The sequence below is a fragment of the Schistocerca gregaria genome, chromosome 1 (genome assembly GCF_023897955.1).
Source record: "Schistocerca gregaria isolate iqSchGreg1 chromosome 1, iqSchGreg1.2, whole genome shotgun sequence".
NCBI lineage: Eukaryota > Metazoa > Arthropoda > Insecta > Orthoptera > Acrididae > Schistocerca > Schistocerca gregaria.
The window spans coordinates 149,279,670-149,305,310 of record NC_064920.1 but is presented as its reverse complement, the minus strand read 5'-3'; positions in this window follow the sequence as shown (position 1 = coordinate 149,305,310).

Sequence of the window (25,641 nt, the reverse complement as noted above, 5' to 3'; positions counted from 1 at the left end):
TGGTGCATTAAATTTAAACATACCAAAACGTCGTAGAAATGCTGCAGGATGCGCTCGCGCTCGTTCGCGCACACACACACAGCCAGAGAGAGAGAGAGAGAGATAGAGAGAGAGAGAGAGAGAGAGAGAGAGAGAGAGAATCGCTTTTCCACATTCACTCGCCCACAGAGTAACCTATCAAGGACCTGTCCACCTAGGATACCGATGACGAGATGGGTCCACCTCTTGTGGACAAGCTGCTCACATACTGGCGCGGTTCTCTATGATTTTGTAACGGCGACAACTGAGACGGGTCTGAGCAGCATAGTTTTTGGACAGTCAGACGCTAACTGCTGTGTGGTTCCGCCCTCAAAATTCGTCCGCTACGTGGATCTCCCATCAACTGGCTCTGGCGACCAGCTCAGGCGGGAGTGGCTTGAAAGAACGGCCCCAGACACTAAGCGTAGTTGGCAAACACTCCCATAGATGGCAAGACGCGGCCACATGTTGCAAACAACAGCGGGTATGTCCTGGGTGCCGTACCCATGCCGTTGGCAGACTTAGTATTGCTACACCTCATGGTACAAATTGGGGCCGTTTGTCTCACAACAAAGGTTTACGTAGAAGCTATCACGTACTTATTTCCATATTTACTATTAACGTTAATAAGTGAGCAATCAGTGATAAATTTAGTAGATCGAAAGCAGTAGTACGAGACGATTTACAAAAATGACTAACTGTTCTCACAACTTGCAATAATCGTGTCAAATGCGACAATTAATGAACGACAACAAAAGAGTAAACCATTTTTATTAAATACTTTGAAATGAAGGTGTTTATCATACACCCACCTATTCATTTGCCGGAGGGGAAGTTTCTTATTAGCCCTGAAAGGGAGTTGTGGAGTCCTTTTACACGGTGTTTCAAAAATGACCGGTATATTTGAAACGGCAATAAAAACTAAACGAGCAGCGATAGAAATACACCGTTTGTTGCAATATGCTTGGGACAACAGTACATTTTTAGGCGGACAAACTTTCGAAATTACAGTAGTTACAATTTTCAACAACAGATGGCGCTGCAAGTGATGTGAAAGATATAGAAGACAACGCAGTCTGTGGGTGCGCCGTTCTGTACGTCGTCTTTCTGCTGTAAGCGTGTGCTGTTCACAACGTGCAAGTGGTTTATTCCTTAGAACAGAGGATTTTTCTGGTGTTGGAATCCCACCGCCTAGAACACAGTGTTGTAGCAACAAGATGAAGTTTTCAACGGAGGTTTAATGTAACCAAAGGACCGAAAAGCGATACAATAAAGGATCTGTTTGAAAAATTTCAACGGACTGGGAACGTGACGGATGAACGTGCTGGAAAGGTAGGGAGACCGCGTACGGCAACCACAGAGGGCAACGCGCAGCTAGTGCAGCAGGTGATCCAACAGCGGTCTCGGGTTTCCGTTCGCCGTGTTGCAGCTGCGATCCAAATGACGCCAACGTCCACGTATCGTCTCATGCGCCAGAGTTTACACCTCTATCCATACAAAATTCAAACGCGGCAAACCCTCAGCGCCGCTACCATTGCTGCACGAGAGACATTCGCTAACGATATAGTGCACAGGATTGATGACGGCGATATGCATGTGGGCAGCATTTGGTTCACTGACGAAGCTTATTTTTACCTGGACGGCTTCGTCAATAAACAGAACTGGCGCATATGGGGAACCGAAAAGCCCCATGTTGCAGTCCCATCGTCCCTTCATCCTCAAAAAGTACTGGTCTGGGCCGCCATTTCTTCCAAAGGAATCATTGGCCCATTTTTCAGATCCGAAACGATTACTGTATCACGCTGTCTGGACATTCTTCGTGAATTTGTGGCGGTACAAACTGCCTTAGACTACACTGCGAACACCTCGTGGTTTATGCAAGATGGTGCCCGGCAACATCACACGGCCGACGTCTTTAATTTCCTGAATGAATATTTCGATGGTCGTGTGATTGCTTTTGGCTATCCGAAACATATAGGAGGTGGCGTGGATTGGCCTCCCTATACGCCAGACATGAACCCCTGTGACTTCTTTCTGTGGGGCAACTTGAAAGACCAGGTGTACCGCTAGAATCCAGAAAAAATTGAACAGCTGAAGCAGTACATCACATCTGCATTTGAAGCCATTCCGCCAGACACGTTGTCAAAGGTTTCGGGTAATTTCATTCAGAGACTACGCCATATTATTGCTACGCATGGTGGATATGTGGAAAATATCGTACTATAGAGTTTCCCAGACCGCAGCGCCATCTGTTGTTGGCAATTGTAACTACTGTAATTTCGAAAGTTTGTCTGCCTGAAAATGTACTGTTGTCCCAAGCATATTGCAACAAACGGTGTATTTCTATGGCTGCTCGTTTAGTTTGTATTGCCGTTTCAAATATACCGGTCATTTTTGAAACACCTTGTAGATACAAATGAAACTGTACATCCCTGCCATTTCCTCTGTTGGTTGTTCTGTAGATGGCGTTTCTATGTACCTTGCTCGCAGTTAATAACCGATCTGCAGACAAACTAGAAACATTGTTGTGTCGTCAGCTTTCTCACTGCACAGCTGTAAATTTAGCTGGTGCCATTATTGACCCCATGACACGGTAAGTCTTTTTGTTTTAGACTTGGTCAAAGTTTACTTATCAACCAAATACCGTTTTCTTTCAAGGCTTAATTAGTGTTTTCATTTACTGTATAACAGTATCAAACCGATCTCCAAATGTCCAGACGTCATTTTCTGAACTTTCCACTCCAAACCATGACCCCTTCACTATAAATCCCATCTCTAATTGTGAAAGAAGCTGTACTCCATCACTACCTGCACTACCACCTCCTCGGAAAAGGGGTGACAACTATTTACTCAACCGAAACTAACTCTTCGAGTCCAACTTCTGCAATTACAGTAATACCGGTGTCCGATGAAGTAATCGTGCTCCATAGACAAAACACAATTAACGAAGCGTTTCAGAGAGCATAAGAAAATTCTGAGCAGTATGATACAAATAAATAAGTAGTAACAATTGTTCAGCAAAGTCATAAATATTTTTGTGTAGCTAGTTTTTCAACTAATAAAAATATTTAAAAATATATCAAACAAGTTTTACATTTCCTTTATTTCATGTAATAGAAATTTATTAATAGCTCTGCTGACTTCACGTATATTTTTAGATATGGCCTGGGTGGATACCTTAAACAAATGGTATAGACTTTTGGAACTGCCACAAGCTGCAATCTTAGTGTTATTGTCAGATAATATTTACATGGTATAGCTTCTCTGAAGTCTGTATTTTCCTTAGAAACCATAGGTGAAATTTCATTCAGCAGACGTTCAATATCAGTGTAGCATACCCGGAAAAGGTTATCAAACAGTCCAGATGGTTCACAAGGCAGCTTATTATAATCTTCTTTCATAAATTCTCTGCAATCAAAAAATGGTTCAAATGGCTCTGCGCACTACGGGACTTAACACCTTAGGTCATCAGTACCCTAGAACTTAGAACTACTTAAATCTAACTAACCTAAGGACATCACACACATCTATGCCCGAAGCAGGATTCAAATCTGCAACCGTAGCAGTCCCGCGCTTCCGGACTGCTGCGCCTAGAACCGCAGGGCCACCGCGCCCGGCTCTCTGCAATCAAAAATTATTAAACTATAATTTTATATAATTATATTAGATTCAGTACACACATGAAACTACATAATAATCATAATTCCATGAGCACAGCTATAATATAGTAATTTGATAGTTACATGGTACGGTTTATATCAATTTTTAACATCCACAATCTTCTTTGCCACATTTTCCTTTTTTCCATTTCTTTAATTTTTATAATACAGACAGGTTAAGCCAAAAGTGATGTTCGACACAGCCTCGAGGTCCGTCACTCTTGCTTCTCCAGAACATACAAGAGCACTCGCAACCGTGTGGCTGGTTCCCCAAATGTAGCCACGCCTTTGTAGATGCTTGGAGTCTGCTGCGGCAGATGCCAATCGTGTAGACGCGGTTTGAGTTGTGTTTTCAATTCAGAAAAACAAATTGAAGAAATATAAAGAGGCTATCTCTCTACAAAAGGAATTTAAAAAATACAGTGGTCGCAATCTAAAAGAGAAGCTATAGGGAAGAGTGTGCTGTAGTCTTTCAGAACTGGATTGAACTGTCTGGACCAGTATAACAAACGTATTGAGCCGTGGCTGGCTCATGTTATGCGTTGGATTAAACCTTGGTTGCTATTCTGTGTTTAGTCCCCCGTGGTTATCGCGATTATGCTGTTATTCCCTCTCTCAGCGAGTGGCAGCTACGGTGTGTATCGATATTCGCATTTTGTACTATCTTTGGTCTGGCGCCTATAGTTCACGCCTGGGCTGTGTGCGAGTAGTTGGACGGATGTCGTGGAGCTTTGCTACGAGGTCCGTGGCTCACCTTTACTGGGCACGAAAGTTGAGTTTTGACTTAATCTACCAGCAAGTCACGAATGTTCACATTGTGTCGTTTGGATTTCGTTGTCGGCTGTTGGGACATTCCCGCGAGCAACAACGTGTGTTTTCAAGTTGGCAAATTTCGGCCACCCTCCGGTGGAGTTTAACTGTGCTTGGTTATTTTGAATTGAAGCGTACCAGCGGAATCTTCTGCCTTGTGGCCGTTAACGTTCCGGCTACCCGCCCTGGCCGTTGACGTGAATTCAGGCAGTGTATTTTCCTCATCGTGTTGTCGCTGTCCAGCACGGTGTGTAGTTTGACAGCTGAATGTATAACTGGTTGTGGGCTCCAATACCTTCTACGTTGTTCCATTGAACTCCCTGTTGTGTGCTGGTAGAGTGGAGCGGAAGTTATCTTGTCGGTGGGTCCGTTGACTGTGTGTCGGTTGGGTTGTCGTCGGATCGAGAGTGGTTGGGCCGACTGCCTGTCTCACCAAAGTGAGCAGTAGCGTTTGAATTACAGGCCGACCCTCGGAAACATCTGAGCGCCGTTGGGTGTACTGCCTTTTCTTATTTTTTTGCTGTTGTTTGTAATTGTATGGCTTCTAGCCGATTTTTAAATGAAGGTTGTTTGGCCCTTCAGCCTAATTAAAGAACTGTTTTAAGATAAGGCCTTTTGCCGTTTAAAAACTGAATTTTGCTTTCAGTCTTAAGAGATGGGCCTTCAGCCTATTTTTTTTAAGTTAAAGTTGTTTTGCTGTTAAGGTGTGTGGTCGTTTGGGCCTTCAGTCTAATTGAAAGAAATGGTTTTAAGATAAGGCCTCCGCCTTTTTAAATTTCTGATTTTGGTTTGAGTTTTATGTTATTGGCTTTCAGCCGATTTTAAATTAAAGTGGTCCTGTCCTTAAGGTATGAGACTGTATGGCGTATTCAGCCCGTTATTAAGTTCCACAAATTAATGCTGATTTTTTAAAAAATTTTCTTGGCTCTTGTAATGATTGGTCAAATAAATAAAAGGTTGCATGTTCGAGTGTATCTGACAGCCGCTTATTATGGCCACTTTCCACAATCTAAACAACCTCTCCTGTCCTGCAGGTTTAGCAGGGCGTCTCAGGTATTTCATGCTACACTAGTTTCATTCATTCATTTAGACATCGCCATTACCACAATCTAAATTTTTCGAATTGTCAAGGTATTGATCGTTGTGGATCAAGTAGTTTGCAAAAAATCACTTATCTGCATACCATAGGTATCGCTTCTCGTTTCTATAGGCCCACATGGTTGCAGAAGGCATTTGCCATTCGTATGATCCGTCCTCTAGACTCTAGTTATTTCTTCTTACGAAATTATGTATAATGTATAGTTTTATGATTATGTCTGAAAAACGGACATCCATAACGACAGGACGACGAAATATTCTCCATTTGTTCGCCACAATCTCAAAAGTACATTTCACCATTCTGCAAGCACGACAAAGTCTACAGTTAAAAATACGTTGTTTCACTGTCAGATTTCTCTTAGAGTAAGACGGCAGAGTATGTCTAGGCAGTGAAAATGCCTCATCTCCTACAAAGTTAAAATGCCGAAGTTGTCCTTCCTCGTCGTGCCGCAATTTTCGTGGATTTGAAATGTTTAAATGCTTAGCTTCAAGAGTTTCACAGAAGTAATATTTATTGAATACATCAGAACCAGCACTGGCACCGTATGAGCCCACGTCTAGCACAGTGAAACAATAGTCAGAGTCCACCTACACCCGAAAGTGTTGCTGAAAAATGTTCTTGTAATTATAAAGTTGAGCCACTGTTCGCAGGTTTCTGCAGTCTTACATGCTTTCCGTCCACAGAACCAATGCAGTTTGTATACTCAGTTATGCCTAAAAATTGTCTGGCGGTAATCATCCAGTCATCTTGAGTTTCTTCTGCCATGTAAAGAGACTGTAACACATTTCCAAAACTGCTCGCATCTAACCTTCAGAATTTCTTTGACTGTAGTGGTTTCGGTGATATGAAGAGGCTGCAACACATTTCCACAATTGATTGCATGTCTCCTTTACAATTTATTTGATTGTGGTCGCCCGTAGCAGATATTCATAATGTAAAGAGCAACAGCTGTTTCCAGTTGCAAGGTTTTTGGAAGAAATAAAATTCAGTAACAGTGTTAATATTCATTCATAGGTACGTTACACTGCCTGATTACTATAAAGTATACGGAGTGTTAATTTCATTCATGACATGTAAAGAAATTCAAAAGACCTGGAAAAATCTGAAGGACTTTTACGCGAGAGAACTGGCATCACAGAAAAAGTATCTGTCAGGCTGCAAGAAAATGAAAAAAAGACACCTCTACTTCGATGCAATGTTATTTCTGCTCCCTCCAGTGGAAGACTGACTGACCACCAGCAACATCGAAATTCTGAGAAATAACAGAGGAAACAAAGGAAGGATGTCAGCTCCCCAGGTTGTCTCCACAAAACAACAACAACGATGCAGCAATGAGCACAAAAGAAAAAATCCTACTATATGAGAATCAAGTAGGTTACTTCATATGACACGTCTCTTTTAAATATATTAAAAGAGAAACAAACAAAGAAACTAACGAAGCCAAAAATTTAGCTTTGATGCTTGTCACCAAGTTGGCGAAGTTAAACTTTACGCAAAAGTAGAAATTCTGAGCGTGATGAGGAATATCAACTTCCACCAATTTTTCCACAGCATCTGAACTTGCGTCATAGCAACAAAGCTCAAGCAACTTAATCTCCAGCAACTTCTTTCGTTCAACCGTATTCGTCAAATGTCCTACCTACATGAAACGGAACCTCCACAAACTGTATTCCTACCCAGAAACTTCCATGTGCAACTTGGTTTAGCAGGTTTTACAGGAAACATGTTCACGAATTATGACTTCCAGTTGTGATTTTCTTGATGTATGTGTGCTTACTTTGAAGTCATTGGTAAGCGCTTCTCCCAAGGGAAACTCCCCCATCGCACCCCCCCCCCCCCCCCCCCCATTTCTCTAGTGGAAAGAGTAAGACGGCCCGTCAAAAGCTGGACACGGGTCAAGCATGCAAGCATGCAAGCATGAAGTTGTACTGAATGGTGAATATAAAGCAAAATAGTAACATTGAACTGTCCAGGAACAAGAAGTACAATAAAGAGCGGGCTGATACACCAGTGAGGTCGTGGGTAAGTGGTCACAGTCTTGGACTGCCCAGCAGATTAGCCGTCTTCAAAACTCCTACGAGCAGTTTTTCTTTACAGTATGATGAACTGTCCGTCCGGTCATTGAAATGTTTGTTCTCTGTCTGTAGTCTTGGCAGCTGTCATACTATACATTGGTTATAGAAAACAAGTTATATGGCAAGAATACGTTACCTTCACAAGTAAATGTGATGATGTGATGAATAGTGAGAGCAGGCGAGATACCACATTTGTTATACTGGTCCAGACAGTTCAATCCAGTTCTGAAAGACTGCAGCACACTCTTCCCAATAGCTTCTCTTTTAAATTGCGACCACTGTATTTTTTAAATTCCTTTTGTCTCACAGAAATGAAAGCAACAAATCTACGGGTGTGAACTACGTTACAACAAAGGAATTCAAGAACAAAGAACTCTAAAATGGAAGGCAACTTCAAAAATGTTTAAAACATGCGTTTCGACAGATCACAGAGGAACTGTGTGACTGTGAAACCGTTCAGTTCATTTTTTGCAACTTATGTGACAAAATATTATGTTTTCATCATTTCCTTAGAAATGATCACATTATACGAACACCTATATCGGGTAAAGGCGGGGTACCACTCGTACAAATTAGGTGCGTCGATAAGAGATTTCTATCGTGTGACACACGTACTGTCAATAACGCTGTGTATGATACTCAAGACATGTTTTCCGGCGAAGGATTCGGTTGACTTAGCGCCTTATCATCAAAGGTTTGGGGTTCCCATTAGAAAGCTACTCCCTTTCGGCTACTAGTAGAGTAGTTGTGAAGAATCAGCTGTCATTATAGTTCCATACCTTACACCTCGATGTTGCAGACGGACGTTACACCACGACACAGAGACAAATATGATTAAAGCCAAAAAAATTGGCCTGCAGGAGGTTTGAACACGTCTCGCCCGCTTAACAGTTTAACACCGTAATCACATTACCAAGACGCATGTTCCCTGCCCTCCTGTTGCATATTGCACTTCTTGTTCTTGATCTGTGTTCGGTTTTTGACGGTCGATCCACTGGGCACTTTTGCCACTAAATCTGAGGGGGGAGCGGTGGGGAGCTCCCTTGTCAGGCGGTACAGACTTTCTCCTTGTCGTATCTTGCTTTGTTATTTTCGACCCTGTTGCAGTGCGTCAAAACTATTCTTACTCCTTGCATAGTACTGAAATAATTTATTTGGGAGATTTTGCAACACTTCATGTAATTTGTAAAATTCTCCTTTCACCAGTCCTTGATTTACAATTTGATGCAAACAGTAACGATATTTGAACTATTTTCTCGCTGTAATTCGTAATAAAAGCACTACCATACAAACTGTTTCGATGAAATCCATGGCGGTACTGCGGGTAGTTGCGATTTTCCTGTCGCCGTGTAGGCTCCATACTGTGCTGCCGCAACAGCAGTTGTTCAGTCGCGCCGACTAAAAAATCGCCTGCGTGCGTCTAGCCTAACACTGAAAGCATACTTCATCTGAAGCAATGCGACGACGAGAATTCTCCTTATATTTCTTTGTAGATGGTGAAGGAATCGCAGGTTCAGAAGTTGAAGTACCCTCCGAGCTGTTATCATTTTGTCGTCTCGGTTTCATCCACCGTTCCTTCGACAGCTATTACTGTTTATCATTACTGCAAGAATATAATTTGATTAAACACTAAGCAGCATGAAAAAATTGTTTCAAATTTTAATTATTATTTTAACAAAATAATCTATCATTTCAGTTGCACTCAACAGTTGAAAATTGGATTAATATAGAAAGAGGATTCAGAAATAAATTCCCGCACTGTGTGGGTTCGATGGACGGCAAACATCTAGTTATCGGGAATCCATCTCATAGTGGAACTGAATATTACAACTACAAGAAAACTTTCAGAGACTGATGACCTCAGATGTTAAGTCCCATAGTGCTCAGAGACAATTTGAAAACTTTCAGAATAGTTCTTTTGAAATTAGTCGATAGCAATTATATTATAAATTTACATTTGTTGACACAGGGTGGTCAACGGATAATTAGCGATGATAGCGTTTTTAGGTATTCGTTATTGTGGTAAAGAATCTGGAGAAACAAAATTAACTTTCCCACGTCATGCTCACTTCCCCGATCGATTAATAACATAAACATGCCACATGTGTTTTAAGCAGATGATGCTTTTGTAATCAGTTACGAAGCCTTACCAAGGAAATCATGAGATCGGATCACCAAAAAGGATATTTAATCCTGGGCTACAATGGAGAATAAATTTGGCAGTCTAACTTCAGTATTTAGGATTTTTCGAAGAACTATGAATTTAGAACTTGTAACTGTGAAACAAATTACAATCACGTGTATGCTACTATACGTAACCGAACAGGAACATCTGGTATTAACAGCACTAGGCAGAAGTGGCAGCATCTAAATGGCCTCTTTCCCGGAAACGTACTATTTAACTGTGGTGTAACAATTTAAAATCTTCAAAATTTCAATATGAGTGGAATTAAGTCGACTTTAGTTGCTAAAAAAGTTTGAGCTCGACTGCATTTAAACTTTTCCGGCTAGGATTTTTAGAACGGAACCATCAGTAGGACATGACCTCTGAACCACCTCTGTAGGAGTCCGTGTATTGATTATTGTTTACACTAAAGTCTTGAAACTTGGTACAGCTGTATTATTTAATTAATTAAATCAAATACTGTAATTAGAACTTCCTATCATAAATACAAATGATATTTAATCTATTACGAATAAGGATGTATCTGTTCCAAATTTGGTTTTTGGTAAATAATTTGAAAAGTAATAGAGGTAGCTTAATGGAGTCACATAGTTAATGTTTTTATATCAAACTGAGGCTAAATACGAATTTTCATATTTCTGAGCATAATACCCTCCTGGAAATGGAAAAAAGAACACATTGACACCGGTGTGTCAGACCCACCATACTTGCTCCGGACACTGCGAGAGGGCTGTACAAGCAATGATCACACGCACGGCACAGCGGACACACCGGGAACCGCGGTGTTGGCCGTCGAATGGCGCTAGCTGCGCAGCATTTGTGCACCGCCGCCGTCAGTGTCAGCCAGTTTGCCGTGGCATACGGAGCTCCATCGCAGTCTTTAACACTGGTAGCATGCCGCGACAGCGTGGACGTGAACCGTATGTGCAGTTGACGGACTTTGAGCGAGGGCGTATAGTGGGCCTGCGGGAGGCCGGGTGGACGTACCGCCGAATTGCTCAACACGTGGGGCGTGAGGTCTCCACAGTACATCGATGTTGTCACCAGTAGTCGGCGGAAGGTGCACGTGTCCGTCGACCTGGGACCGGACCGCAGCGACGCACGGATGCACGCCAAGACCGAGGCACACAGGGCCAACACCCGGCATCATGGTGTGGGGAGCGATCTCCTACACTGGCCGTACACCTCTGGTGATCGTCGAGGGGACACTGAATAGTGCACGGTACATCCAAACCGTCATCGAACCCATCGTTCTACCATTCCTAGACCGGCAAGGGAACTTTCTGTTCCAACAGGAGAATGCACGTCCGCATGTATCCCGTGCCACCCAACGTGCTCTAGAAGGTGTAAGTCAACTACCCTGGCCAGCAAGAACGCCGAATCTGTCCCCCATTGAGCATGTTTGGGACTGGATGAAGCGTCGTCTCACGCGGTCTGCACGTCCAGCACGAACGCTGGTCCAACTGAGGCGCCAGGAGGAAATGGCATGGCAAGCCGTTCCACAGGACTACATCCAGCATCTCTACGATCGTCTCCATGGGAGAATAGCAGCCTGCATTGCTGCGAAAGGTGGATATACACTGTACTAGTGCCGACATTGTGCATGCTCTGTTGCCTGTGTCTATGTGCCTGTGGTTCTGTCAGTGTAATCATGTAATGTATCTGACCCCAGGAATGTGTCAATAAAGTTTCCCCTTCCTGTGACAATGAATTCACGGTGTTCTTATTTCAATTTCCAGGAGTGTATTTAGCGGCCTCAGCTTTTGGTAAAATCGCCGATTTTGACCAAAAAATTGCAGCGATCAAGTTGAGACTTCTAACTTTTGATTAAGACATACATTTGCGCATTGTGAACAGTGTTTGGCTTTCTAGCTGCTTTATTTAATGCCCTTTTCTTAAAATGATATATTTAGTGAAACTTATTTATCTGATCATTCTGAGATTTAACGATTTTAACATTGATATATTGAAGCATATGAGGTGCAACAATAAAGTAATGAGACAGATTTTCTTTGGAAGATGTGGCAACCCTGCAGGCTAGCGTGGACACAATATCTTTGACCTTGGGCTATAAGCTGTTCTAGTTCAAGTGGCGTGTCGATGGAACTGCTCAGTCGTGAGTTGTGCTGTAATAAGCTAATACGTGTTTGTGTCTCTCGTCACGGAAATGTAGCCGCATAATATCGCGCAACGGTATGCCATTTCTTTTGTAATTAAATTAGGTGAAAACGCGACGACAACTTATGGTAAGCTTCAGAAGGCTTTTGGAGGGGAGGTTATGTCAAGAGCATAAGTTTTTAATTGGCATAAAATGTTTAGTAAAGGCAGAACGAACGTTGAAGATGAAGACCGCAGTGGACCACCATCAACCTCACGGATGGATGTCAAGTAAGCCAGGGTGCGTGAACGCTTACGATCTGATGGAAGATTATCCATGGAAATGATTGCAGAAGAACTGAACATCAATCGAGAAACGGTTCGTCTAACTGAAGATCTTGGTATGAGAAAGATTTGTGCAAAAATCTCACACCAAAACAGCGAGAAACACGGAAAAATGTGGCAACCGATCCGTTAGAAGAATTATTGAGCCGTGTTATCACTGGTGATGAAAGTTGATTTTTCAGTACGATCCAGAGACAAAACGCCAAAGTTCGCAATGGTGCCCAAGGGGATCAAACAGACCAAAAAAAGCTCGCATGTCAAACTTAAACATGAAATGCGTGCTTGTATGCTTCTTTGATTCGAAGGGAATTGTTCATAAAGAGTTGCTGCCTCCTGGACAAACAGTTAACCAATATTACAACAAAGAAATTTTAGAAAGACTTCGTAAAAGAGTGTCCGTGCCAACATTGCTGATAATTGGATTCGGCATCACGATAATGCTCCATCCCATGCTGTTCTGTCAGTACAGCAATTTTTAACCTCAAAACAAATTTCAGTACTACCACAGCCACCTTATTCACCAGATATCGCTCCGTGAGACATTTTTCTATTTCCAAGACTCAGAACGGCGGTCAAGGGACACCATTTTCAAACAACACAAGATGTCCAAAAAGCTGTGACGAGAGTCTTGGAGGATATTAAAGAAGATGAGTTCCTCAAATGTTACCATCAATGGCAGAAGCGCTGGAAAAAGTGTGTGCAATCAGAAGGGAACTACCCTGAAGGAGACAACACTGATCTTGAATAAAACGGTGAGCAACAGCTTTTTCTTCACATTAGTCTCATTACTTTATTGTTGGACCTCGTACACTGACAGAGTTTGGAAAAGCTATTTCCGTTTCTAATTACACTCTTAGATTGTGGTGCAATACTCCGTATGCTTGGTACAGATGCGTTACGCTGCCCTGGCACTAGTAGAAGTGAACTGGGGGTAAGTCCCGGCACACTTGCTCGCCTCTGTATCTCTCAGAATGAGACAGCACTTCTTTCGTCGCAGTGTTCTTTAAGTTCCGGGAACAAATGAAAATCAGACGAAGTCAAATCCGAATTGTATGGAGGACGACCGGCGCCGCTGAACCCAAGGCATCGGATTGTTGCCGATGTCGCAGCGCTCGTGTATGGTCCTGGAATTGTCAGGCTGAAGCAGAGGGTGCACCATGCGTGGACGAACTCTTAGAATTCGAAATTCGTCTGCAGCACACTGTTTCTCACGCACCCAAAAAATGGTTCAAATGGCTCTGAGCACTATGAGACTTAACATGTGAGGTAATCAGTCCCTTAGAACTTAGATTTACTTAAACCTAACTAACCTAAGGACATCACACACATCCACGCCCGAGACAGGATTCGAACCTGCGACCGTAGCGGTCGCGCGGTTCCAGACTGAAGCGCCTAGAACCGCTCGGCCACTCTGGACGGCTCAAGCACCGACATAGCTATTTTCCACACAGCCATATTACACGCTACAATTCTGAGCCCTCTAGCGGCAGAGGGCTGGAAATGTGTAGACGTGAAGAATAAAGATGTAGAACGTTAATAACATTGTTTTATTTTTTTAACAAAGCTTTGAGTCACATAAGAACGTGGAGGAATTACTTTTCAGAACGTCATCGTACTTTCTTATTATACTTTTACCTGTCAGTTTGAAAAATCGAAATTTGCTTCTACTTTTTTTTACTTAGTCTATAGGTAGCTATATTTCACTAATACTAGTACTGTTTCTCTTAATTTTTTTTAGATTTTAGGTAGGTTATAGTACCCATTTTTATTTCTGTCAGCCATAATGTATTTATAGCCTGTGAACATCAGTCGGTGCTAACGGTCTCGCTGCAGTGGTAACACTGCTTCCAGTAAGTGCATCGTGAGCTTGGCCAGCACTTGGATGGGTGACCGTACTGGTCTACCGAGCGCTGTTTGCAAACGAGGTGCACTCAGACCTTGTGAGGCCAATTTAGCAGCTAACTGATTGCGAAGTAGCAGCTCCGGTCACGAAGACTGACAACGGCTTGGAAGATGCTGTGCTGACCGTATGCTCCTCCATATCTTCATTCTATCGGTTGAGGAAGATATGGCGGTCGGACGGTCCTGTTAGGTCGATGCGTCTTCGGACGTAGTTTAGTTTGAGAGTTTTTAAACCGAATAAACAAAAGTATTATAGCTGTTAGTTTGCATGTTACCAAGCAATCTGAACACTACATTTAGTTTTTGAAGTTTGATGATACACTACTGGCCATTAAAATTGCTACACCATGAAGATGACGTGCTACAGGCGCGAAATTTAACCGACAGGAAGAAATTGCTGTGATATGCTAATGATTGACTTTTCAGAGCGTTCACACAAGGTTGGCGCCGGTGGCGACGCCTACAACGTGATGACATGAGAAACGTTTCTCATACACAACAAGCTGTTGACCGGCGTTGCCTGCTGAAACGTTGTTGTGATGCCTCATGTAAGGAGGAGAAATGCGTACCATCACGTTTCCGACTTTGATAAATGTCGCGATTGCGGTTTATCGTATCGCGACATTGCTGCTCGCGTTGGTCGAGATCCAATGACTGTTAGCAGAATATGGAATCGGTGGGTTTCAGGAGGGTAATACGGAACACCGTGCTGGATCCCAGCGGCCTCGCGAAATTACAGCAGTAGAGATGACAGATATCGTATCCACATGGCTGTAACGGGTCGTGCAGCCACGTCTTGATCCCTGAGTCAACAGGTGGGGACGTTTGCAAGACAACAACCATCTGCACGAACAGTTCGACGACATTTGCAGCAGCATGGACTATCAGCTCGGAGACCATGGCTGCGGTTACCCTTGACGCTGCATCACAGACAGGAGCGCCTGCGATGGCGTACTCAATGACGAACCTGGGTGCACGTATGGCAAAACGTCATTTTTTCGGATGAATCCAGGTTCTGTTTACAGCATCATGATGGTCGCATCCTTGTTTGGCGACATCGCTGTGAACGCACATTGGAAGCGTGTATTTGCCATCGCCATACTGGCGTATCACCCGGCGTGGTGGTATGGGGTGCCATTGGTTACACGTCTCGGTCACCTCTTGTTCGTTTGACGGCACTTTGAACAGTGGACATTACATTTCAGATGTGTTGCGACCCGTGGCTGTACCCTTAATTCCATCCCTGCGAAACCCTACATTTCAGCAGGACAATGCACGACCGCATGTTGCAGGTCCTGTACTGGTCTTTCTGGATGAAGAAAATGTTCCACTGCTGGCCTGGCCAGCACATTCTCCAGATCTTCAACTGAAAACGTCTGGTCAACGTCTGGTCAATCAGTGCCCTGGCCAGCACATTCTCGAAATTTCTCACCAACTGAAAACGTCTGGTCAATGGTGGCCGAGCAACTGGCTCGTCACAATACGCAAGTCACTACTCTTGATGAACTGTGGTATCGTGTTGATGCTGCATGGGCAGCTGTTCCTGTAGACGCCATCCAAGCTCTGTTTGACTCAGTGCCCAGGCGTATCAAGGCTGTTATTACGGCCAGAGGTGGTTGTTCTGTGCACTGATTTCTCAGGATCTATGCACCCAAATTGCCTGAAAATGTACCTGAACTTTTCGAATCAGATAGCGCAGAGGAAGCCATCAGTGATCATAAGGTTGTGATAGCATCGACTACAGGCATTATGTGGACTGTTACGAAAGGTAGGGAAACGTTTTGTTTAGTAACACTAGCAGGATACAAACTGCTGCGTATTTTCTTTTCCTTATTCTGGTCACACTAGATTTTCTGTTTTAATTTTGCTTTACGATGGCGTTAAAAGTAGTGCCTCCGAATATCTTATGTGAAAACTCTTGAAGCTTTTTAAATAAAACAAATACTATTAACTTTTCGCCCTCGCGACGAACACATTTCTCCCAACCAGAGACTATGTTGTTGATACGTTTACTGTATAATGTTGGACTTCGTTGACAGAGACAAAACCTCACCTCTGCTGTCAATACTCCATCACTATGAAAGTGAACTCCTCGATGGTGTTTGTTAAGTTGTGGAAACAGACGAAAATGGGATAGTATACTTATATGGATATGGTGCCTGTTCTTTCGGACATATTACGAGCTATAGTTCTGTAATGCTAATCTTACAATGTTCTTCTTTAAATTTAGGAGGTTATCAAAAGACTATTGCATCCATTTTTATTTCCATGTGCCATAACGTTTTAATCATCATGTACGCCGCCAAAAAAATTTTTTTTTTACCTTTATCTCACAACGAAAATAAGCATTTCTCTTTGTTACACTACTGTTCACTAAAATTGCTACACCAAGAAGAAATGCAGATGATGAACGGATATTCATTGGACAAATATATTATACTAGAACTGACATTTCATTACATTTCCACGCAGTTTGGGTGCATAGGTCCTGAGAATAGCCAGAACAACCACCTCTGGCCGTAAAAACGGCCTTGATAAGCCTGGGCATTGAGTCAAACAGAGCTTGGATGGCGTGTACAGGTACAGCTGCCCATGCAGCTTCAACACGATACCACAGTTCATCACGATTAGTGACTCGCGTATTGTGACGAGCTATTTGCTCGGCCACAATTGACCACACGTTTTCAGTTGGTGAGAGTTCTGGAGAATGTGCTGGCCAGGGCAGCAGTCGAACATTTTCTGTATCCAGAAAGGCCCGTACACGACCTGAAAATTGCGGTCGTGCATTATCCTGCTGAAATGTAGGGTTTTCCAGGGACCGAATGAAGGGTAGAGCCACGGGTCGTAACACATCTGAAATGTAACGTCCACTGTTCAAAGTGCCGTCAATGCGAATAAGAGGTGACTGACACGTGTAACCAATGACACCCCATACCATCATGCGGGGTGATACGCCAGTATGGCGATGACAAATACACGCTTCCAATGCGCGTTCACCCCGATGTCGCCAAACACGGATGCCAGCATCATGATGCTGTAAACAGAACCTGGATTCATCTGAAAAATGACTTTTTGCCATCCGTGCATCCAGGTTCGTCGAGTACACCATCGCAGGCGCTCCTGTGATGCAGCGTCAAGGGTAACCGCAGCCATGGTCTCCGAGCTGATAGTCCATGGTGCTGCAAACGTCGTCGAACTGTTCGTGCAGATGGTTGTTGTCTTGCACACGTCCCCATCTGTTGACTCAGGGATCGCGACGTGGCTGCACGACCCGTTACAGCTATGCGGATAAGATGCCTGTCATCTTGACTGCCAGTGATACGAGGTCGTTGGGGCCCAGCACGGCGTTCCGTAATACCCACCCATTCCATATTCTGCTAATAGTCATTGGATCTCGACCAACGCGAGCAGCAGTGTCGCGATACGATCAACCGCAATCGCGATAGGCTACAATCCGACCTTTATCAAACTCGGAAACGTGATGGTACGCATTTCTCCTCCTTACGCGAGACATCACCACAATGTTTCACCAGGCAACAGCGGTCAACTGCTGTTTGTGTATGAGAAATTGGTTGGACACTTTCCTCATGTCAGCACGGTGTAGGTGTCGCTACCGGCGCCAACCTTGTGTGAATGCTTTGAAAAGCTGATCATTTGCATATCACAGCATCTTCTTCCTGTCGGTTAAATTTCGCACCTGTAGCAAGACGTCTTCGTGGTGTAGCAATTTTAATGACCATTAGTGTATTTAAAATGCATACTTGTATTCGAATTTTACACACGTTTCACAATCTCCACCTCTGACCATAGTCGCTAGGAGCCAGAAACTGGTGCAACAATGTCATATTCATACGCAGCTCCACCAACGACTTTGTCAACAGGATTCACATTCCTGGAACCTATAGAGCCATCGACGAATTCCCACAAATATACTGCATCTGCCTCTGTAGCTGAGGTCGCTAATGCTTACCTATCCGATAGACTTCGATTAGGAGTTAGGCGATTGAATCATGGTGCTATCAGAAGCGTTCAGTCTTGATAGCTGTGTGAGCAACTTCGATAAAAACAATAAGCAGAAAGCTAATGCTCACGTAACGACTTTCTTTGTTGCTATGGTCTTCAGTCTTAAGACTGGTTTGATGCAGCTCTCCATGTTGCTCTATCCTGTGCAAGCCTCTTCATCTTCCTCTCCAAAAGGACCATGTTATTTTGTGAATGTTATTCAGCGTATCTCTCTGGAATGTAGCCATGTGTGGAAGTGAAAAATGGACGATAAACATTTTAGACAAGAAGAGAAGCTTTCGACATGTGGTGCTACAGAAGAATGTAAAGGTTAGACAGGTAGATTACAAAACTAATGAGGAAGTGCTGAACATAATTGGAGAAACAATTATTTGTGGCACAACTTGAACAAAAGAAGGTATCGGTTGATAGGACACATTCTGAGACATCGTGGGATCACCTGTTCAGTACTGGAGGGAAGTAAAGGGGGTAAAATCGTAGAGGGAGGTCAAGAGATGAATAAGGGTTGCAGTAGTTATTCGAAAATGAAGAGGCTCGCACAGGGTAGAGCAAAATGGAGAGTTGCATCACACCAATCTTCGGACTGAAGATCACAAAAACAACAACAACATCATGCAGTTATTATAGGCACGGAAGTCGTTGTCTGAGCAGTAGATTTATGTTCGTCGTTTTTATGTCTTTCTTACGGCATCAAGCCTTTATCCAAGTTGCACATTAGTATATTCGCAGTACTAAGTGCGAAACGTAGTTACACCACTATCAAGACTGAACGCCTCTGCTACCACCACGATTCAGTCGCCTAACTCCCAATCGAAATCTACCGCGTTAGCGACCTTTGCTACGGAGGTAGATGCAGAATATTTGTCCGAATTGGTCGACTGTTCTATGTGAAGCCTATTGATAAAATAGTTAGTGGAGCGGCGCACGTATCTGATACTGTTGCACTATTTTCTGGCTCCTTGCAGATATGGTCAGAGGTTGAGGTGTTATTGTTCTGGACTTTTCGCCGTTTTAGTTCTATTTCGTGTAGGCGTAGTATTTTGTATAGTTCCTTTAACATAAAAACTGACTCTGAAGATAACCCTAGTTTCTGCGTTTACAGTTTCGAGTGTTGTTGATTTGTTTGGCTGTCTATATTAACGTGTTTTGGACGGAACTGTTATGTTTAGACTGATGTCGGCTTACAGATAAGCCAGAGCTGACGGATTTTTACTGCACACGCTCTACACAAATGAGCTGTAAAGTTTTCTATACTTTTCCGCATCAAGCACCCCAGCCATGCGTTCTTATCAGATTCCGCTTTTGGTTATATTGTACGACATACACAAACCCAAAGAAACGAAGGTCTTTTTCTGTTCGTTGTTCCATTTGGTTTTTATTACCTTACGAAGTGTGGAAGCTATTCGACCATCTTCCCCTTCTATCTCTACCCTTCACCCTCATCCACCCCTAACTCATCAGAAAGCTATCTCTGCTGCATCCTGTTATTGAAGTCAAACAGAGTGTTTTTGCACGAGAAAAATAGTGCATACGGTCTACGTCATTAAACTGATGGCTACAAGGTGCTGTGTGGAGACAACGAAAGCGGAACCGATCGACATCTTGCTTGTGAATGCAAAGAAAAGTCGTTAGGCGGACCGAAGGAGTTTTATCTGGCCTGCGCTGTTCCAGGGCGGAAATTATGTTTGCTTAGCGGCAGCCCGTGAAGTTTCTTGCTGACCGCTTTAATTCCGGGGGGTTGTTACAGGATCCGCAGAGATCTCGTTTTCCTTTTTAAGCCAAAGCAAGCGTAATGAAATTTTGCATTAAAAAGTTCCACCGTTGAACGAATACAGTTTCGTAACAGAAGGACTAATTAATTTTCATGCGACTGTATCTGGGGAAAAAATGACCTCGAAAGTTAAACAGCGGAACCGCTACCGTGTCGCTCAGATAGTAATGCCAGGCGGTGATACCCGAGTTGGGAATTTTTTCGCACTTTCGATCATCTGCTGTGTGGATAAGTTGGTTTAATGTTGCAGCTTGCTTCTGACGTCTATGGATAAGCACTTCACACCGTAAAGAAATGCAAAAGAGCGGCGGGTTTTACTTCTGTATGAAATATATTATTAGGCCATCGCGCGAAGGAAAACCCCAAAACAGATGTTGTACAATGTACGAAATTATCTACATATGCTTATATGGAGATCATAGATGAAATGTGTTCTTAACAAGGGGAAAACCACAGTTATTTAAAGTTTTATATTTGGTGTCATGTGTATATTGTTAACAATGGAAAATTTCTAGAGTTAGATTTTGAATCACATGAGATATTTCAGAGTGAATATTTCATTTTTTAGGTGAGTATACGCACTCTGTAATGAACGTTCCTGGCAGATTAGAACTGTGTGTCACACATGGATTCGACCACAGACGATTGCGTTATGTGGACAATGCCAATTAGCACGAACTATTCGCAAATTGCAGACACAAACATTCCTCGTGACTCATTCTGCGTATTACTGAAAACCAGATAAAAGTCTCTGTAGCAGTTTCCGAAGTTTTGAGAGATTACGAATGCAATGTAAGTTGGTAATTGAAAATAAACTTAATGTTACATAATTATAGTTGACCAATTAACGGATTTTTTATTTCACTTGTATTGTGAAACCTTGCTTCTTGCCACAGTTCATGATTCTATGTCAAGGAGAAGTATCCTAGAGATTTAGATCAGTAAGTTTGGGTGTGTCGAAATGTGTGACATTAGTGGCCTTATCTTTTGACTGCGTTGACCTCGAAGGATAAAGTTTATATGTTGCGAAGAGACCATAGATCTTACTGTGTGACGTGAAATTCGACTTGATACGTCAACCCATTCCTGAGAAAATGTGGTCTTAACAGTCAGACAGACAGACAGACAAACAGACAACGAAGTTCCGTTTTTATCGATTGATATGCAGAACACGAAAATACCTCAGATACCAAAGTATGTTGTAAAAACAGTTTCCTTTCATTACCTTGAATTTTTAGTCTGGAGAAACAAACGTTCTTTACTTCTAGACCAGTTGTTCTCAAGCTTTCTTAGACTATTATCCTTGAGTGCAATCAGACACTGGCTAGAACCCCCCTACCCCCACCCCTGGCGTCTATTGGCCACCAACTTCAGCACCTAACTAAACTGTAGAATGGAAAACTTTATTTGGGTCACTTATTTTAAAACTAATGAGAGTCCAATGATATTTAGTTTATGTGTGAGTGTGTGGGGGGGGGGGGGGGGGGGAGAGAGAGAGGGGGAACGACGAAGGAATTGGTGGTGCATCGCAAGTCCTACCTGCAATTCCATTTCAGATATGAAAGCTAACTATCACCAGTGAGTGTAGACACTTTTTACGAAATACACCTCCTCTGCATTACTCCTCTCCTTTGCGCACTTACTTGACCTGCACAGTGGGATGCCATTTAATGTCATCCAGGTTAAAATGTGTGCACTATAGTTACTGTCTGTAAATCACTTGATTGCTTCAATCCTCTCTTTGTGAACTGGCAGAAATTGGAGTACTTCACCCTGTTAATGTGTTGTCTGACCACAGCCACTAACAGCAATAGCAATAATAATAATAACACTGTGTAGAGCACTATAGTAGCCACTATGCAGTTACTGCTGTGTCAAGCTGTTAGTTAATCCACTTATCTATTTTGAAGTGGGTTATGAAGCAGTTTCGGGAGTACTCTAGATACTATCTACAACTTTGAGAAGACATTTTCTGGAGATATTTAGCATTTGTTACGTATACATCTCACTTTTATCATCGGCGATGTACGGGACAAAGCGTTTAGTGGGTAGACTATGTGAGGAACCTGCAACTCCCACCCTTTTAGTGATACCAACTGAGAAAAAGTAATGACTGATAACTTCTGTAATCAATATTAGAGCCTTACAAAATTGTAACAACAGTAATGATTTTTTGAAACTGAAACAGAATCGAATCGCTTAGTTTCTACCACTCAGAAAATTACATTTGACCCTGCAGGGGGTAATTACCACCAGGTTGGAACCACTGTTCTGGATCGACCCTCATAGATTTCTTTACAGAAAAATTCTGAAAAACGTTTACATTTGAATATATGTTTTCAAAAGCCCTTGGATGGAATTGCTACAAACTTTTCAACGTAACTGCCCCTTGAGACGTCTAGTTGTTGTGCATTGCCATCACAACCTTATTGACACAATGATATGTCTGTTGACTTGATAGGGAGCGCACACATTCTACGTTGGTAGATGCAGAGCGAAAAGCTGTAACAGCCAGTTGGTTTAAAGCATGTATTCATTTTGACTGAATAACGCGGTGCCAGCTATAATCATCACAAGTTGCGGCGCCTTGAATTCCCGCGCCCACCTCTCCACAACTTGCTGCAATATGGCGCCGAAAGCAGCACTGTTTGTGGCGCCGCCTACAGTCCGTTTAAAATTACTTGATACTTCACGTCTGTTGCTTGTCGCAACAGCGTTGCCACATCGGCTGCCGTCTGCCGCTCGGTTATAGGTACCTCACGAAGACAGCAAATCACGTCACAAATGCTGTTAATGTGCAACGCAGAGCAAGGCTCGAAGCATCCGCTGTGACATATGTCTGAAATGGGAGATGCTCTGTCGGCAGCTGAGCTGTGGCAGGAGACACGTTTTGTAGCCATGAATTAAAATTCGTGCCCTAAGATAACCACAACCTGGTGATGTGCAGTGTGTCCCAGAAAGCGATGGTCAACTATCTACAAGCAGGTCTAAAATAGCTTTGTTCACGACTATTACAGTTGATATCTAAGAGCAAAGTTGAGTCAGAAAAAGTTCTGTATCAGCACTAAAAACAAACCGTAATTTCTTGCTATCACCGTTTACCTGGAACTATCCCTGGCTACATGAGCTGCCACATTACCTACCAATGAGCAGTTCTCGTGGGTACTTGATGGTAGCCTGTAGACAACACACGCAAATTCGAGACAAGAAAAGAATTATACGTAAAAAAATAAGAACAAATAAAAAACGAATACGATGATGAAAATGACATGGCCAAGAATTATCAATTAAAAAAAATTAAATCAAGTAACTGAGTAAAAATGAAAGTCAAACTCTTGATTAGATGTAGAAATAAAAACAATTTACGACCACCGACGACATTCGAACCTATGATCATCACCATAACCACTGCACTTTCATATTTTTGACTGTGAGCACGTAGTCGCAGTGATGAAGTGTAGTCTTCAAAAACTCTGTTTCATACAGTATCATGGGAAGCTTATCTAATGTAAGCAGACCTATGTGATTATGATAACCGCACATATGACGTTGAATCTCGTCTTGTGCGGAATTATCCAGTAGTGTTTAGTTAGTGGTGTGTATGAAACATGTGTATTTTATTGCAGTCGTGTGTGTGTGTGTGTGTGTGTGTGTGTGTGTGTGTTTGTATGGTTATCGTGGATGATGAAACACGAAATAAAGGTGCCACACCCATGATTCACGATCCGAATACATCGAGAAAGAATGCCGGACGAGAAATTGGTAATGATCTGACTAATTATTGTAACAGTTTGGCAATGACGAACGCTTCGGGCGTGATGTTGAGCCCTCGGATTGGAGGAAACCAGCTCCAACGCGTGAAGTGTCAACTATGAAGTAAGTTTAATCAGGCTGTAGTTGTAGCTGCGGCTTGCCCGATACACCGCGAGAGCTGCGGTCTGGATGGAGGCTGCAACCTGGAAAGGTCAACTTCGCCTCGCTCTCCGTGCCGCAAACCGTCCGCTACATCGACGCAGCTTGGCGACTTGGTCGGTATTGCTGATAGTGGTGGCTACCATCACACTTGTCGTTGGTGCCCACGGCCAAGAAAGCTTGTTGCTGATGTTTAAATTAGGTAGGCGCCGTTAAACGACATTGCTGATGTTTGTACGGCCGCTGTGCACATAAAGAGAGGCTGATGTTATCACGAAGCATGTACTGTTGACAGGTTTGTAGATGATAGAAGTTAGTGAGGAAGAACATATTTTACTAGCCTATGGTGCTGAGTTGTAATGTTTTCTCATTTGGTAAATTAGATAGGTAGTGTTACTTGTGTTCAGATGGTTCAAATGGCTCTGAGCACTATGGGACTTAACATCTTAGGTCATCAGTCCCCTAGAACTTAGAACTACTAAAACCTAACTAACCTAAGGACATCACACACATCCATGCCCGAGGCAGGATTCGAACCTGCAACCGTAGCAGTCCCGCAGCTCCGGACTGAGCGCCTAGAACCGCGAGACCACCGCTGTTACCTGTGTGCCGTAAGTTGAAAATACTTTAACAACACCAGGTATTGGGACAAGGCAATTACAAATCGCGATGTGTTTCACATTTCGAATACCATACAGATAAGGGCGAAGTTCTCAAATACAACAGATAAAGATCTCGATACTTTTATGTGTGCGCTAGCGAACTGGAAATTTTTTGCAGTTGCTAAATATGTATGGGAATAGTATATGATGGAACAATGTACATCTGATTACTATTATTCCAGATGCGATAATCCCATAGAAGAGATGGGTTTTGTATCCGATTCTAGACCGAAATCTATCGTCTCTAATAAAATATACCGTTACAGGTCTGTATTCCATACTGAAGTTCTTAATATTCATTAAAGCTGTACAACACCACCTCGATAAAATAACGTCTTAATCCCCTTCTCTTCCCCACACTCTGTCTATCTCCTCCTCTCCTCTCTTTGCCCATGCCCTCCGCATCCCCTCTCTTTCTCCATCTCCTCCTCCTCCTCCTCCTCCTCCTCCTCCTCTCTCTCACTCTCCACCTCCTCTCCCAATCTCTCTCCATCTCCTCCTCATCCCTCTCTCCGTCCACCTCCTTCTCTTTCTCTGACCTTGGACCTTGTTTATTATTAATTCAAACAAAACCTTGATTGGGAAATGAAGTCACTTAAAATGAATGTATAAATCAGTTGGATTCGTTAGTATAAGGATACGCGAGAGATCTCTCTAGCTACTGGATCCGTGAGGATCGTAGCATCAATGACAATATTTCTGATGGTTTTTTAATCTGTGGACGAATAGGACTGAAAAGTTTAGGACGATTCAAATTCCACAACAGTATTTTAATCATACGTCGAAAAACAAGGAAAAAAACAAAACATTTTTTGTGTGTACAATTTTTGTTTAAAAACTACAGAGAACGAAACTCGTTTCGCTTGAAGGGGGAAACCAGAAGGCGCTATGATTGGCCCGCTAGATGGCGCTGTCATAGGTCAAACGGATATCAACTGCGTTTTTTAGAATTGGAACCCCCATTTTAATTACATATTCGTGTAGTACGTAAAGAAATATGAATGTTTTAGTTGGACCACTTTTTTCGCTTTGTGACAGATGGCGTTGTAATAGTCACAAACGTATAAGTACGTGGTATCACGT